Genomic DNA, 17,724 nt, shown 5'->3' with positions numbered 1-17,724 from the left:
ATGGAAATGATAGGTTTTCTAATGTGACTGACCATATCAAAATGACTTAGTGACAGCCACAAAGCTTAGGAACGAGTTTATGATGGTGACACAGAAACTAAGCAGATACAGTCAAAGCAATAATTAGCCCCAGGAAAAAGGTAAAGAGTTGTTCAAGAAAAAAAAAAAAAAAAACCAAAAAACAAACTACCACGATGCTCAGCAGGAAACATACTTACATAGCAATAATGCTATAAACACAGAATCTTTAATTAATCAAAAGTTGAAAGATAGCCATATTGGAAGGATAGGGTGAGGGAAAGTATGTGCGTGAACACGTGTGCACCCGTGCGCATGCACATGGATACTCGTGTTCTAAGAGAGCTAACTAAATAATTTCTACTCATAGGAAGTCAATAGATCATATCTATTTTAAAGATTAAGAAAGAGCAAGACAAGAAAATTTAAACATTTTGTCAGTGGTAGACTCTACAGGTGGGAGAGCTTAGGGGTGGGAAGGACTGGGGAAAGGGATTTTGCTTTGTTTTACAGACTTCTTTGTACTCTCTGACCTTTTAAAACTAAATATATGTATGATGTTGAGAATTCATGACTTTAATAATCTGGAAATTTCTTGCCCAAATCTCTGAATATTGCCTCTAACACTTTCTCTAATTTTTCCTTCTGGAAGTCTTATTAGACACGTGCTGGATTCTTATCCTTTTATTTTTTAATATCTAGCTTCTAGGTCACTAATTCTCTTTTCACACACGTCTAATACTTAACATATCCATGGAGTTCATTTTAATGAATATATAAAAATTCTACTTAGTCCTTTAAAAATATGCACTAATTTTTATAGTATCTTATTTCTCATGTTATAGATCTATTCTTATGCTACTGTTTTAAAAACTTACTTCATCTTTTCTGTATAGTAGTTTCAGTATTTGCAATTCTTAAGGGCCTAATCCCACAGGAGGCTGTTATAGCCAGTTTCTGACTTGCTAAACTGTAAGAGATGTTGGACAGGAAACATCATAAAGAAGGTTTTGAGGAGACGTGAGGATGACACATGTAGGTATCGATTACTATGCCTGGAAAAGTGGCAGATTCACCAAAGTGAGGCAATAGAGAGAGATTTGTACCTACGTTTTGTCCTTACTTAAAATCTTACCAATTATTGAAACTCTAAGACATTTCCTTAAACTATTAGTCAATCAGCAGGTATTTATGGAGTGCCTACTCAAACTGAAATCTCTGCTGTCATAAGAAAAACAAATAGAAGAAAAATTAGACATTTTTAACATGTGATTGAGTTTTCCTCTTTCAAGTTTTTTAAAAAAAAATTTAAATGTTTTATTTATTCCTGAGAGAGAGACACACACACACATACACACAGAGCATGACTGAGGGAGGGGCAGAGAGAGAGGGAGACACAGAATCTGAAGCAGGCTCCAGACTTTGAGCTGTCAGCACAGAGCCCAATGTGGGGCTTGAACTCACAGGCTGTGAGATTATGACCTGAACCAAAGTTGGATGCTTAAATGACTGAGCCACCCAGGCACCCCTCCTCTTTCAACCTTTTTAAAGAGATAGTATGTTGGTTGTTTCAAGATCACAACAATCCATTATTCTGAGGTTCAACATTATTTGCAGAAATTTTTTTTTCAAGTTTATTTATTCTGAGAAAGAGAGACAGCACTTGTGCATGAGTGGGGCAGAGAGAGAGAGAGAGAGAGAGAGAGAGAGAGAGAGAAAGAGAATCCCAAGTAGGCTCCATGCTGTCAGTATAGAGCCCGACATGGGGCTCGATCCCACGAACTGTGAGATTATGACCTGAGTTGCAATCAAGAATCAAATGCTTCATGGAGTGAACCACCCAGGTGCCCCTTTTGGCAGAAGGTTGTTTATTTTCCACCTTAAAATACCCTTTCTTTGAATAGTGGGTTCTTGAATAGGAGCAAATGTTTTTAGTGGAGAATTATATACATTCACAGTTTGTATCATTGTGGGTCATAAGCACAGAGAGATGCAAATATCTTTTAATACTACATTGGATATAAGTGGAAACTATATACTTTTAACCATAAATGTTAATAATAATAAATATCCTGGGAAAAGTAACTATTTGGTGGAGTTCTCATATAAAACAAAAAAATTCATGTAATCTTAAAGATGTACTTATTCCATAATTTAGATGTATTGAGTCTGCGTCTTGTTAGCACGGGCTATGTTAAAGTATTGCATATACCACCTGAATTAGTGCGCACCCTAATTTATACTGTGTATAAATTCAATATTCAACATTTCAATAACATATGCCAGGGTACAACCAAGTTCTAAGGGTGTCAAAAGTCAGATCATTGTAAAATTGAATGTAAGTTTAGGAGTAGAGAGAGCAACCAGCCAGATGTGCCTGCAGCAATGTGCTGAAGGCCATTTAAAACCAATCCATGTGTAGTAGATGTATTCCAGCAGAGAATTATACACAACAAACCAAGAGATACTAAAGTCTTACTACGGTATCATCTTTGTTAAGCCAGAAAAAACATTTTGAGTTTACAGAACTGGAGCTAAAACAAATCTTATTCTTTCCTCCCTGTAGTAAATAAATGAGCAAAATCAACTCTACTGCCTCCCAGGTTTACAGCCCACAGTAGATGTTCCATATGTACTTGTTGAAGGAATGGCTGCCTTGGTACAAGGAAGTGGAAAGGGCTATGCACACACTATTTTATGGCTTTCTGGGTCCTGATTGTTTTTGTATACTGCTGCGTGGTTTGGGTGTTTGAGTGTGCTTTATTTCAGGTGGTTTGCATATGTGAAGTAGAAGGAGGTAAGGTTGGTTGAAGGGTAATTATTTCTTGATAGAAGAATATAAAAAGTATAAACAGCTCAGCTCTTGCTTAAGCAAACTCAGCTCTTCATTCCTGATCTACAATGCAAATAGTATACAAAATAAGGTTTCATTAAAGAGTGACTGTCACATCAACAGGAAAGAGAATGAAGACCTGCTATGCAGTATTATTAGATATATTGAATTTGTTGTCACCATGATCAACAAAATATTGCTTCAAAGGACTATACACTGTGACATAGAAATGGCTTTGCAATGCAGAGCACTCCTCTGACATATTTTTTTCATTTTATTGTAATAGAGCTATACCTCTAGAAGAAACGAGTATGAATTTATTAATGGCATGGGTCACTATTAAAAAAGTAATAAACGAATGAGAAAATATCTGTGATAACTAACGATACATTTTGGAAAAGAAAATGAGAAACTTTTTATCATGTGATATGTTCACAACCCCAAATAACTCTATGTCATACGTGTAAAATGGGACTTTTCCTACTATCCTGGAATTTCAGCTGAGGTCCTAACCCTGAGGATTAATACCTACAAAGGCTAAAAGGAGGTGTGAGACACCCCTCTGCAGGACTTACTAAAAGTAGAAACATTGGCCCCGTGACTGTTACTCATCACCCTCTCAGCCTAAATACGAGGAGGAAATTCACAGGAGTAGATGGGTTCCATGGGAACCTCTTATTACAGAGATTTGGGATGTTTGCCAGAAGGGGAGGTTGGCATCTCTTTCCCCAAACTGGATGACTGCCAAGCTGCTGAAACTCAAAAACCTGCCCTCTCCTCCTGCTCCTAGAACAGAGCTTAGAAGTGTTCTTGGGAGAACCTACTGCATGCCCCCCTAAAATCTAGGGCATAGGGCTATCCTGACGATACCCTTGACTTCAAGATTTGGAAGGTAAGAGGCTAAGTGAGATTGTCCACATGGCAGGGTAAGGAGAAAGGAAGCAATGGAAGCAGCTCCCCTTTCTGCCATTTGAAAGGGAAAGCACGCCTGATTTGCTCCCATGCCCTCCCCGTGGCCCTGGTGGAGGGGAGTCGTACGAGATCCATACTGAAAGGACTATGCTCAAGAAGGTTGACTTCGGGGCAAGGAGGATACCCTTGGGGCAGGATCTGAGAGAAGGATCTGATTAGAGGTCATGCAGGGAGGGTTTCGTTCATGCTAAGGAGTACCTACCTCTGTGTGTGAGGTCTTCCCAGGAGCGTCTCAAAAGAACATACCTCTGCACCACACAAAAGAGTTGGAATTTGCCTCCTCTGACAGAAGGCATTGGATGCACATGAGAGACCCTCCAAGAGTTCCAGCTATGTAACAAGCCCTCCTCTCTTTTCCTCCAGTCCTTCCTCTTAGTCCAGAGCCTGCTGTAGGACCTTGAAGGAGAGGACAGGAGGCAAGAATGGAAGTGCATGCACCTGGTTTATTGAACAGGTTGCCCTCGATGGGTATAATAAGGGAACAGTTTCATTTTCCCCTTTGCCACTGCCTTCAGACACATCTCAGATCTCCTTTCTCTTCCTGTTGGTGTCAACTTCCGCACCTTGGCTTTCTGGCTTGTGATTATTTTCTTCTGGTACTGTTAGCGTTTCTACCCCCCCCCCCCCCCCGCCCCATGTTATAATCTAGGAATAGGAGAGGTCTTTTTTAGACGTGACACTAAAGGTAGAAACCACAAAAATAAAGAATAGGTTTGTCTGTGTAAAAATAAAGTGTTTTAACGTATCAAAAGCTTCATAAATACAACTGAAGGGGAACGTGCAAAAGTGAAAAAAACTATCGGAAACCTATCCAACAGAAGAGTTAATCAGCTAACTCTTAGCGATCAATGGGGCTAGCAGGCAATCCCAGGTTCAATAAAGTCTGCCACTAGCTGTGTGATTCAGCTAATTCATTTCACATCTCTGAGCTCCAGTGTCCTCAGCTATGAAAGGAGGTTAATACCATTACCTACATCAGTGGGTTGGGGGAGAATTATATAAACTAATTTGCGTACAGCATTTAGCACCGTGTTCAGCAGAGTATGCACTCAAATAAACATCAGTTTTGTATCCTCATCACCATCATTAAATCTCCAAGTGGCTAGTTATGGGTAGTAAAAATCAATTTATAAGCATTCTTCTTCTTTATTTTTGTCTGTATTGCCACAGTTTTCGACAATGAGCATGTGTTACTTTGGTACGGAAAATATGCGAACTATTTCAATCAAGAAAGAAAATAAGAATAAAGGCGTGTGTGAGCCTCTGCCAACTTTAGAGAGTAGAGAAAGGCAGCTGCGGGTTTCTCACTTGGGCCAGTCGGTCATCCTATATAGTTTGTTACACAGAATGTCCCTCAGTTACTGAACAGGGAAAGTGGTTCTCTTCCAAGAAGGCAAGAACCATCTGGTCATTCATTGATAGAAATAAATATCTGAACACGAATCATGTTTCCACCGATCAGTATACATACACGCAAGACATGCGAAAGGCATAATAAAAGCTTTAGAAAACATTCACAGGAATAGAAACAAACATTTTGTATCACAGCTTTGTGCCATGTTGTCACATCGGGTTTTACTTGTTTATCATATCATTTCATTTACTCTAATGAAAAATTACTCCTAGGACTCAGTTTCCTTTATTGGCATCGCCACTCATTCTGGGCACAATTTTATAAAAATAAGGCACATGGAAAGATACTGATGTCATTGTCAGAGGAAGCAAAACCATATGAGAGCCCTGGCTCTGGTGCTCATTGAGGCTAGATGGAAGTGAGGGGGAAGAGGCTCTGGGATGTATGTGTCACTGTATTGGAGATGGGCGTCCTCCACAAACAAGCCCAATTCACAAGAAAAGAACATAGACTGTAGAAGGGGGGGGGTCCAATTTTAAACTATGTTACCAAATACACATTTGCTTCTACACTTTAAAGCAGGGCTGAATCGCATTTGGATAGAGTTATAGCATTGCTTTAAACACACACACACACACACACACACACACACACACCCCGACACACACACACACCATGGAGGTAATCCAGTTAGTCCTGCAACGCAGATGTGCACAAGAATGCTCCAAGTGATTAAGATAGGGCTTTAAAGTCAGTTAATTAGAAACATCTCTCTTTATAGGATCAACAGTGATACTAGCTTTGAGTTCTCACTGGCCAAATTTGAATTTAAATTTTAAGATGCATGGAACACCCTTTGGACTTGCTCTTGTGTTGAACTTAGAGGAAGGGCCTTCAGTCTTCAAACTTCTCTGGTTCAAATCTAACTTTTTAAAAAATAGAATTCTGCTCATCTGATATTATTAAACTGAGCTTCTCATAAATAGCATTTATCCTTTCTTGGAAGAAAAGAGAACAAAAGTCGTACAAGTGTACTATTTTAGAACCTATCTTGATAAGGAGAAATCACTGTCATTATAACCAAAACCACACTGCTCTTCCCTGATTTTTGGCATGATCCTTCTTTAAAAGGCCAGAGGACCACTGAGAGGGTAAAATACAATAATTGATGGGGAACTGTTCAGCATTAGTGCTTGGCACAAGTAGTTGCTTAATAAAGTTTCAGTTTTACAGAAATGAAGGTGATTGCTAGAAAAGTGAACCTAGAGGGGCACCTGGGTGTCTCGGTCATTTGAGCGGCCAACTTCAGCTGAGGTAATGATCTTACAGTTTGTGGGTTCCGGCCTTGCGTCAGGCTCTGTGCTGACAGCTCAGATTCAGATTCTGAATGCAGTACAGTTGGGAGCCTGATTCAGATTCTGTGTCTCCCTCTCTCTCTGCCCCACCCCTGCTCGTGTTCTGTCTCTCTCTGCCTCTCAAAAATAAATAAAAATGTTAAAAAAAAAATCAAAAAAGAGAAGTGAACCGAGTTATAATAAACATGTAATTTAAAAAAAAATTTAATGCTTATTTATTTTTGAGAGAGAGACAGAGCATGAGTAGGGGAGGAGCAGAGAGAGAGGGAGCAGGCTCCAGGCTCTGAGCTGTCAGTACAGAGCAGGACACAGGGCTCGAACCCACGTACTATGAGATCATGACCTGAGCCTAAGTAGGATGCTTAACCGACTGGCTACCCAGGCACCCCAACATGTACTTACTTTAAGTTCAACTTTTATTTTCACAAGACTAAATAAATATCAAACTCCCAGTCTACATGTTATATGTGTGTGTGTGTGTGGGCGGGGGGGACAGTTTTGCCACTGGATATTTTAAAGTCACATTAACAATGAAGCTCTCAAAGGTCAAATGAGGCTGCTTCCCATTGGCCTCACACTCCTTGATCCAAAGCCACATCCACAGAGAACACAAGGTCACTCCCAGTCTCCTGGGATCATGTTTACAAGACCATTCATCCACAGATTAGCAGAACAACCCAACTTCTGCGGTTTACTAAAGAATAGATCAATTTAGGTCATCCTCAACAGATATATGTTACTCTTCTATTGGAAAACAGTATGGGTGTACTCCTTGTAAGAGATACACTTGATCATTTCCGCCTGAGAGGATTAAAGGAGCTGCTGGCGTTAATGGCAAAGGCGCTTATGTGCAAAACTGTGGACTTCCCATCTTGTTTTATTTGTACTTTGTTCACAACTCCAGAGAAGTTGATAACAATGCCAATTAAATTTTGCCCTCACTGAAGTGTCACATATGTCCTAGAAACAGAGCTGGGAGGGAAGGTAGGGTGTGTGAGAAAACATTCTTCATTAGAAGGGGAAATGTTGTAAGGCACCTTTAGAAGCCAACTGCCTTGGACTCAAATTTCAGGGTTATCACCTAACAGGTAAGTAGCCCTGGGCCAACAAAATAACCTAGTTGAGCCACTGGTTTTTTCACTTATTAAATGGGAACTTCTTAGAGTTATTTGAAGGATTAGCTGAAATGGTATATGTATGATTGATGTATAAGAGAGGTAATACATCAATAAATGCATTTCACACCAAGGCCATTTGCTTTAGAAAGAAAACACAGCTGCTTAGACTAGATAAACTGGTTGCTGATGTTTTGAGTACTATCATTAGGGAGGGTCTCCTAACAATGTTCCAGAAGTAGTTGATAAATTCAGATATTATATTTACTTCTATTTCTGCTCTAAATAGCTACTATTGAATCACCACCTTGCACTGGTGGCTATCAGTGGTATGACTGGTTTAAAACCTTCCCAGCCACTGGAGCAGTGAGGATGGAAAACTGTGACGAGAACGGCAACCTGCCATCCTTTGTCACATCTTCTTTCTACTATTTCTGATTAGTGCCCTTGCACAAGGCACTCAGAGAGAACCATGAAGATATAGGGAAAAAAAAGAGTTTGAGAAATATGTTTCAAGCAAGGTCTTCGGTGCAGAGATTTGAGAGCAGGCCAATACAAAACATGGTAGCAAAGCTCAGAGAGAGTGGGGTAACGAACAGGAAAGAATCCCATGCCTGGACAGTAATATCAAAATCTTCACTCAAGAATGTTTTCCCCTTGGGGCGCCTGGGTGGCTCAGTCGGTTAAGCATCCGACTTCGGCTCAGGTCATGATCTCGCGGTCTGTGGGTTTGAGCCCCGCATCGAGATCTGTGCAGACACAGCCTGGAGCCTGCTTCGGATTCTGTGTCTCCCTCTCTTTCTGCCCCTCCCCTGCTCATGCTCGGTCTCTCTCCATCTCTCAAAAATGAACATTAAAAAAAATTTTTTAAAAAAAGAATGTTTTCCCCTCTTCAACTTCCTCTTAGTCAAAACACTATCTAGTTGTACCCTGCACTCAAGTACTGAATAGTTTCAAACAGACATGCAGGTATTAAGTGCCTATTGTGGTACTGCTCACATTTAACTGAAGGGTATTCTTGCCATACCTCGCAGAAAGTAAAAGAAAATGGTGGGAAACATTGTCTCTTTTGACACAATTTGTTGTGACTTTTTTCATTTTTCTTTAACTGATCAGGCCACACAGGTAAACCACAAAAGCAACTCAGTGTTATCATGGGATAACATTATGATTTTACTGAAGAATGCTCTCTGTAAAAATAGTAATGCATTCATTCATTTTTCAAAACCAGTTAGAATTATGGGAATGAATTGGTTGAACAAGCCGCCTAGAGTAGACTTTGTACTGCGTTCACAGAAATAGCTAGCATCTTTCACAACAATAAAATCTACCCATAATGCCTTTTCTTAAAGAACTTTTCTACAACTACCAAAACTTGATGGAACAGTTCCTTATAAGTTTAAATCACAGGAGAGAGTCTGAATAATATTCAAGGCATAAATCAGTGCCACACATCTCCAAATCACCAATTATTAACCTGGAGATCCTAAATGGGCTGCAGGGCTGCAGGGAGTCCTTGAACCCCTTGTAATTATATGGGAAACTCTGTGTGTGTGTGTGTGTGTGTGTGTGTGTGTATGGTTCTTACTTGCATTTTTCTAAAGACTAGAGCCCGTTCAGTTCACCTGACTTCTAAAGGGATTATAACACCCTCATGAGGTTGAGAATTTCTTCATTCCTAAATATATCTTATATGACTGCTCTTTGTTAGGCCCTAGACTAAGCACATAGAAAATGTGGTGCTTGACCTCTACATTTCAGAGTCTAGCAATTCTTGTGAATATGGGAGGTGGGGTGGAATCAGTCTTCTTACTATCCTGCTAATTATCTTTCTCTCTTAATTCAACCCCACCCCATCTCATGTTCTACCTCAGATCTCACACTCCCCTTGGGACAAATTCTCCTTCGTATAATCTATACTGAATTCCACCACCACACTTTCACTAATGTTGTTAGATCAAGCTGAGGTGTCCTCTCTACTGTTATCTTGAAAGGTTCTGTTCAAGTCTTACCTTCCTCAAGATGCTCTCTCTGAGACTCCAGAATGTTGATGCTTTCATGTGACTTCATTTTTCATTCTTTTTACAAAAAATTTAATGTTTATTTATTTTTGAGAGAGAGAGAGAGAGGGAGAGGGAGAGAGAGAGAGAGAGACAGCATGAGCAGAGGAGGGGCAGGGAGAGAGAGGGGGAGACACAGAATCTGAAGCAGGCTCCAAGCTCTGAGCTGTCAGCACAGAATCCAACGCGGGGCTCGAACTCACAGACCCTGAGATCCTGACCTGAGCCCAAGTTGGATGCCCAACCGACTGAGCTACTCAGGCGCTTCGCTTCATTTTTCCTTCTGAACTAAAAGTAAACTCTAGAAAGTAGGAGTCACATCTTACGGATAATATTTTTGTTTGTGTTCCTGCCTCAGTTGAGTCTACTCTAAATGCTAGTTTGTTTCCTGCCAGACAAGATGAATAGACTTAAGGATGTCTCTCTGACCTAGATTATAACAGAAGCATAAAAAGATCTTCTCAGAAGAGAAACTGGAAGAAAAAGATGTTAGGGAAGTAGAGGAAAACAAATGACAAGAGAAGAGTCAGCAAAACAATAAGCGCCAAGAGAGACAGGAAGAAAAGTGTGCAGCTGGAAGTACACCAAAGGTACTGGGCTCTCCATGGAGCGTGATTGCGGATACACCACAAAGCTCTAGGAGTATTCTCAGACCTGAGGAGGTAGGCACGATGCTGTTACTAATTGCAGGCAGAAGAGAATCCTCATGGAACTTGTTCGTGTCTGGGAACAAAGCTGTAGCCAAGCTAAGAGGCACGGTGTCTTCCTACAGCATGAATCTTAGTAGGAGATGAAGCCTGCCAAGATTCATAAAATGTACCCACTTCTGTTCATTCCAGTGGGAATGAATGCTACTGCCAGACAAAGTTCATAATGCTGTGGGGCCTAACCAGGGTGCACATCACAAGTTTTAAAATACTGGGGGAGTTTTAAAATACTAGTGACGTCTAGGACCCATCTCTGGCAATTCTGATTCAATTGATTTGGGATAACCCCTGGGCACTGGGATTTGTTTATATCAGGTGATTTAATGTGCCACCACAACGGAGAACTGCTCTAATTGCTATCTAGGAAGATAATTCAAGGACTTGGGGAGAAGGGTATAGTCGGGAGGGAGGGGGTGGGTGTGGATGGGTGGTATTTGTCTCTTTTTTAAAGGGAAGGTTATAACTGTAGAAGCAACAACAGGGTATAAGGAGCAAACAGCTGGCTACGTGCACAGTGCTAAGAGTTGGTTTTATAAACAACACAGGGAAGAATACATTAGAAAAAAGTGTTCTTCAATGAAGCTAGGAAAGAATATCCCTATTTGCCAGTATCATCAAAAAGCCTCAAAGCTAAATTTTAGAAGGGGGAGAGGGAGAAAAATCCCTCAGACACAATTGTAAAACCTGAAACTATGGGGGACATAACACAGGAGCAATTGGTAAAAATGCCTGGAAAATTTCAGGGAAAATAAATAGAAAATAAAGGGAAACCAACCCCTTAGAGCCTAAGGGGTCCTTAAACAATGCACAGAGTTGATCGTTAAGAGGTTGATTTAACTTGGAATTTTTACTTCTAAGATACTGCAAGGCAACAGGGGAGGGGAAGCGGGTAATAAGAATGTAAGCATTGACTCACTGCTACCTGAGGAAGGTCATGCAGGTGGTGAGTGCTGCTTTCACTTTCCTGTCCCCGTGCTCACTCCGCCTCTTGTGGGATGCTAGGCCCCCCGCCCCAGCCATAGCGATGCTCAGGATCTAGGCTGAAGCCCGAGCCAAGGTAGACGTGTTCCATGAAAACCTGTGTATCAAGACAAAGAACCTGCTGGGAGCCGCCTCCCCAAGAAGACTTCTGAGTTGGATGCATTTTTAAAGGAGCCAACTCTCAAGGAAGCCAACCTGAGCAATCTGAAGGCCTGGTTGGACATCCAAGTACCTGATACAACCAAGGAGAAAGAGAAGGAGGAGTGGAAGAAACAGCAGCAGAAGGAGGACAAAGATGAAAAGAAGAAAGGGGAAGATGAAGACAAAGGTCCTCCTTGTGGCCCAGTGAACTGCAATGAGAAGATCGTGGTCCTCTGTCAGGGTCTCAAGTCTGAGATCAAGGATGCCATTGAGCCGGTCAATCTGGTCACCACCTGCATATACCTCAGCTCTAGGATGGGAACAGTTCTGGAGTGGCTGTCCAGGAGAAAGTATTTGAACTGATGGCCACCCTTCACATAAGCTGGAAGGCTTCCGCACTCAAATCTCCAAGTGTTTCTCTGAGTGGCGCGATGTTGTGACCAAAGCAGCCAAGCAGCCCCATGTCGGTGACTATAGGCAGCTGGTGTGCAAGCTGGATGAGGCAGAGTACCGGGACATCCGGTTGATGGTCACGGAGATCCGTGATGCTTATGCTGTGTTATATGATATCATCCTGAAGAATTCTGAGAAGGTCAAGAAGCCCAGGTAAGAAACAAAAGGAATGATCTATTGAGACTCTCCTCTTATTCTGTAATAGGCCAGCAGAGACCTTCCTCTCATTTACACAGGACTCCAGACTTTCCCCTCCCTATCTTCAGCCTTTTGAGGTTACTCCCTCCCCTTGCCTCCCAGGCATAATAAATGGTCATACCACTGCTCTTAAAAAAAATGAAATAAAATAAATAAAGGGATACAAGTATTGAAGTATTAGGACTCTGGGTTCAAACCCTGGGCTTATCATTTATTACAGTGTAGCCCTGGGGCAAGTTACTTAACTTCCTCAAGCCTGAGTCTCCTCATAGGTAAAATCAGAGAATTGTATCTATATTCTAAGAATTACTGTCAATAGGGGCACCTGGATGGCTCAGTCAGTTAAGTGTCTGACTTCAGCTTAGGTCATGATCTCACGGTTGGTGGGTTTGAGCCCCGTGTCAGGCTCTGTGCTGACAGCTCAGAGCCTGGAGCCTGCTTCAGATTCTGTCTCCCTCTTTCTCTGCCCCTCCCCCATTCTCTCTCTCTCTCTCAAAAATAAATAAAACATTAAAAAAAGATGTTAAAGAATTACTGTTAGTTTGTATCAAATGAAGTTATAGATGTTAATAACCTATACCGAATGTGGCACATAGTAATCATCTAATACTAGCTTTTTAATATTAGTGCTATTATTTAGAACAACACCTGGCCAAAAAGAAAACTTCATCCAAAAGACAAAGATTAGCTCAAAGTAGAGAGCTATGTATATTACGAAGTTCATAATATATGTCTTGTAGATTATAAAACCAAGGGTGAAAACACTTTAAAGAAAAGAGAAAAAACAGTGGTGATATATACACATATTTCTTTTGGGAAGTGCATTGCAGGCTGCCAGGCCAGGTAGAGGACATGGTTTGGTAAGAGACTACAAAGCAGGAACAGAAGTAACATAAAGTAGTGGTGGGGGGACTTCAACCATGAGGACACCATCTGGAAGGCTTGCTTGCTTGGCAAAAACACAATATTGGGTAAATTCTTGACTTACTCTGCTAAGAGTTTAAGCTCTAAAAAGGCAGATGAAACAAGTAGGGAAACTACTTTTCTGGACTTAACTCAGACAATTTGAGATGGAGAGGTGAGTAGGGGATGTGGAAATGATCAGGAACTTGAAAGAAAGTGACTACTTCGGATCACAAAGCTCTTAGCAACAGAGGAAAACTACGGGGAGTAAACAGAATTTGGTATGTGCTTAGGTCAGAGATGCATTTCAAAAACCTGAGAACAGATAGGTTTTATGCCACGGAAAAGATGGTGTGGGAAGTGTGGTATGCGTGCAACCGCATGCGTGCACAGAGCAGAACTGAGGACAGCACCTGTTCAGGTACCAGGGTTCTTACACGGTCAAGGACTCCACTTGTTTTCTGCTGCTTGGTCTGTGTTCAAGAGGGTAGCATTAGGGTGGATGGGTAGAGTGAGGAAATCTCACTTTGGGTCTTTCTAAGGTAAGACGTATGAACAATCAGACTGTCCCCTTGGATACACAGAGCACTAAGATACCCGCCAATGAAAGATTCTAGGATTGTTGTTTAAATCTCTCCCTGAGTTAGGATAAAAGGCTTCGACATAGCAATGCAACTCCGGCTTCTAGGATTTAGACTATGTCGCCCCAGCAAGGGCGGGTGCACACACACCACTGCTCAGCCCTTACCCGCTGTGTACCTAGCGTATGGCCTCTAAGCTCCAGGGAGGATTCTGCCCCGCTCACTTCTGTGGTGAGGCCCCTGGCAATGAAACGGTTAATCATTTGCCCTCAGTTGCAGTTCAGAGTGGTTTAGTGGCCTCTGTCTTAGGCCATACTTTTTTTGTTCAGGTTGCAAGACAATGAGAGGTGGTGGATGGTGGATGCTGGATGATACTCGGCCTTCAATCCCACCTCCAGTCCATTTCCAAGTAGGAAAATTCTACTTGGAAATGGAAAAATGTCCCATTAGTTTAATTGAAGTTGCCGATGGTCCTCACTCCACCCTACCAAAAGAACGCGGCTTCATTTGGAAGGGGAGTTCAATTAAAGTCCACATCGTTCTCCGGTTTCCTCTCTTTCCTTTAAATTACCTGCTGCTGGAGCCACTGTTTTGTTCTGTCTCATTTTTGTTTGAAGGGGAGGGGGTTGGAAATGACCACTTCAACGACAGCCTGAAACAAATTCCCTTTTCTTGAGGTTGGTCTCTCAAGTACTTTCCCAACGTTCACTGACAAGGAAATTTATTCATTCTGATGTATAGCTTAGCCATAGCCTCTAGTCATCCGTAATAATAGATAGCACTGCAGCCCTCAACAGAAATGGTTTTTAAGCTCCAATATAACAAAAATATTCTATACTTAAGAGCACACATGAAATAGCTTTCATTTCCTTATTCAAAGATTATATACCTTAAAAAAGCATTACATTTTAATCGCTGTTACAATTTAAACTTATATAAAGGCTACAGTTATTTTATAATAAGAAACAATCACCAGTGAATATCTATATGTCAAATGCGAAGAACATAATGGTTATCAATTCACAGGGGAATTTAATCTAAGTTAACACTTGACAGATGTTTAGAACCTTTGAGGCACATATCTGTCAAGTTTCAAAGAGGCCAATAATAATGGTGTAAGAAAAGTTTAAATATTTTCTTCATCACAACAGTTTTCAGAAAAGTATCAGTTTATAATCTCGTTCGAAATGCTCAAGAAAAAATTAGATCAATTTAGTTAAGAGTATTTACACTCTGAAAATTTAGGTCCTTTTCCATCTATGCCTGAAAGTTTCATGTAGTTTTGCTAAGTGACGCTGCAAAGAAATGGGCATTTGAAAGCAAAGGAGACTCCTTAAATCACCTGGTCCTTCCTTATTTTGCTGTATCTTTGGATTAAATTAATACCAGGATACCAGGGCATGTAATTTGCCGGTTAGTGGAAATCCCTCTCATCAGGATATTAAGAATTGCTGTCTCCTTTAGCTGGACTCCTTTTGTATTGTATACAACACAGAGGGAAATGCTATCATAACACTTCAATAGTTAAGTGACTTTATGAGAAAAATAGTTCCAAATGTTTCCTAAAACCCTCCAAACCGCACCAAAGAACATTATCGTAATATTATGTTTCCCCATTGCCTCCATTATTTAAACTTGCTTCTCTTGAAATGATACTTGGATGAGAAACTTAGGTTTATGTAATATATAAATTGTTGCAAAAGGAAAAGCTTGGGCTGCATAATTATTATATATGTAGACATGCCAGATAATTTAATGTTTTCAATAGCTTTTCTTTATTAATTGACAAAAGAGTACACTTAACGCTTTGGGGAGAACTTATTTTTGTGTCTCTAACCTAAGCTATCCAAATAGGCATGTATAATTCTATTAGATTTAGCACAGAACACAAACAACAACACCATAAATAGTTACATATTACATCTAAAAGATATCTGGTTTTTGATACAGTACATATAACCCACATGTACTGTATATCATTCATCAAAGTAGCATAACAATACATTTTAGTGAGTTCAGCATCAAAAAGAACCTTAATGGCAGGTTAACATCAGATGCAGGCCTATCATGCCCCCTCTACAACTGTAAACTGCCCATTTGAAGTGCTTTTGCAACAGGCTTTTGGAGGCGGCAGGGGCCGGGGCGGGGGCAATTACAAGTAGTATGTCCAGTAAATAGCCTTGAAGTACAAATGGCCCAAATGTCCATCAGTCAATAAATGAACAAACCAGTGGGAGTATATACATACTATGGAATATTACTCAGCCATAAAAAGGAATGAAGTACTGATACATGATGGAAGATGGATGAACTTTGAAAATATTCTGCTAAAGGAAAGTAGCCAGACACAGAATCACATGTTGTATGATTCCATCTATGTGAATAGATAAATCCATAAGGACAGAATACAGATTGGTGGCTGCCAGGGCTGGGGAGAGAGAAATAGGAGAGAAAGTGCTTAATGGGTGAGGGGTTTTACTTTGGTGATGAAAATGTTTTAGAACTAGATAGAAGTGGTGGTTCTATTCTATTCTAATGTTCTACTGCACATTTGTGAATGACCTAAGTGCTAACGAACTGTTCATTTTAAAGTGGTTATATTTTAAGTTATATGAATATCATCTCAACACATTTTTGCAAAAAATTAAATGGAAAATATTTACCATCTATCCATGAGAAGCTGTGCGTCCTTCAGTGCTGACTGTAACATAAACAGCAAAAACACACTCTGTGTGTGGGTGTCCCCTCACCCTTCACTTGAGGCCAGCTCATCTCCAGGCCTTGGCGGGGGGTGGGGAGGTGGGAGGTGGGGGGGCAGGGATGGGGGGCGGCGGGTATGCACCCAAAGCTGAGGGATCTGGTGGTGACAGCACTGAGTCAACCAGCCACAAGGAGATACTCAGGGCTGTGGGCACAGGGGCAGAAAACAAACAAACAAATGCCCTAGGACCACTCTGTTCTGTTTTAAACTTCAAAGAACAATCTATCTGAAATTTTACATACAATATTCCACAGACACGTGTTTCAGATAACCATCTCAAAATGTAATATAACACTCATCAGTGACTACGATAAATAATTTTCTACTTTATTATCGAACTTTTTTAGACATATGTAATGCATTCAGGCAGAAAGAGAAAAGGATTCCGGAATTTTGGCAATCTGATAAAATGGATATAGAAATCTCCTTAGAACAACTCAATGGTTCAATTCTCATTAAAAATCTTTCTGTAACACAACACTTCAATTGCTAGATGATTTTAGAAAAAAAAAATATGCCACTGTTTCCATTTCAGAAAGAGTATGGACTTGAAATTAGAAGTACTTAGCTTAAATCTCAACTCTACCACTTACTGTGTGACTTTGGTAAAAAAAGTCAGTCTCTTTGAGCCTCAGTTTATCACGAGAATGTTGATAATGTCTCCACTTGTGTGAATTAAATGATAATGGCTCTGCCTGACACATGGCAAGTGCTCAAGAAATGTTTTTTCCTTAACCTCATCGGCTTCCTTCCCCAGTGAAAGATATCTATTCATAATCATTCATTGTTGTTGAACATCATATTAACTCTATAAACAAGGATGCTTATCCTGTGAGAAGAGTTTTTCCACTATACTTTGAGACATTTCACAGCATTTGATATATACATAAAAATTGGGGAGTGGAGAAGGAGATAATTAGATAGCAAACAGTTTGAAAAATGTCCTTAAAAGATTTTGCGCATGGGTAAATTAAGAGTCTAAGAGTTACGCCCCATAGTTAGGATGACATAGCCATGACTTAGTTACGGTGACATAGAGACACAGCAACAGAGCCCATCCCAGGCAGGCAGAGATCATGTTATTCTGTAAGTAGGTATTAATTCTACAAATGTTTTGCTTCTCCAATAGTTTAAAAACAAGAATATAACTGTCTCTGTACCTGTAGAACATTTAAGAACACGAGAGAAAGTGTAGCTTCCTTGTAAGCAATTTAGCCATTATTGGGTACTTTTACAAAAATAAGAAGCAACTACAGAGTATCCAATATCGTGTGCAATGGAACATTCAAAAA

The 17,724-nt window shown here is 40.5% G+C and overlaps 1 protein-coding gene and 1 pseudogene across 31 annotated transcripts in view; one reads left to right on the top strand and one right to left on the bottom strand.

Annotated features, from left to right (window-relative positions):
• GTDC1 (glycosyltransferase like domain containing 1) overlaps positions 1-17,724 on the bottom strand; it is a 404,807-nt gene that overhangs the window by 86,851 nt on the left and 300,232 nt on the right. The window lies entirely within an intron of this gene.
• LOC131493878 (proteasome activator complex subunit 1-like) lies at positions 11,349-12,165 on the top strand (annotated as a pseudogene).

Source organism: Neofelis nebulosa, chromosome 2, assembly GCF_028018385.1.
Source record: "Neofelis nebulosa isolate mNeoNeb1 chromosome 2, mNeoNeb1.pri, whole genome shotgun sequence".
Lineage (NCBI taxonomy): Eukaryota > Metazoa > Chordata > Mammalia > Carnivora > Felidae > Neofelis > Neofelis nebulosa.
Note: the sequence above shows the minus strand (reverse complement) of the source record. Positions and strands in the feature narration are given on the sequence as shown.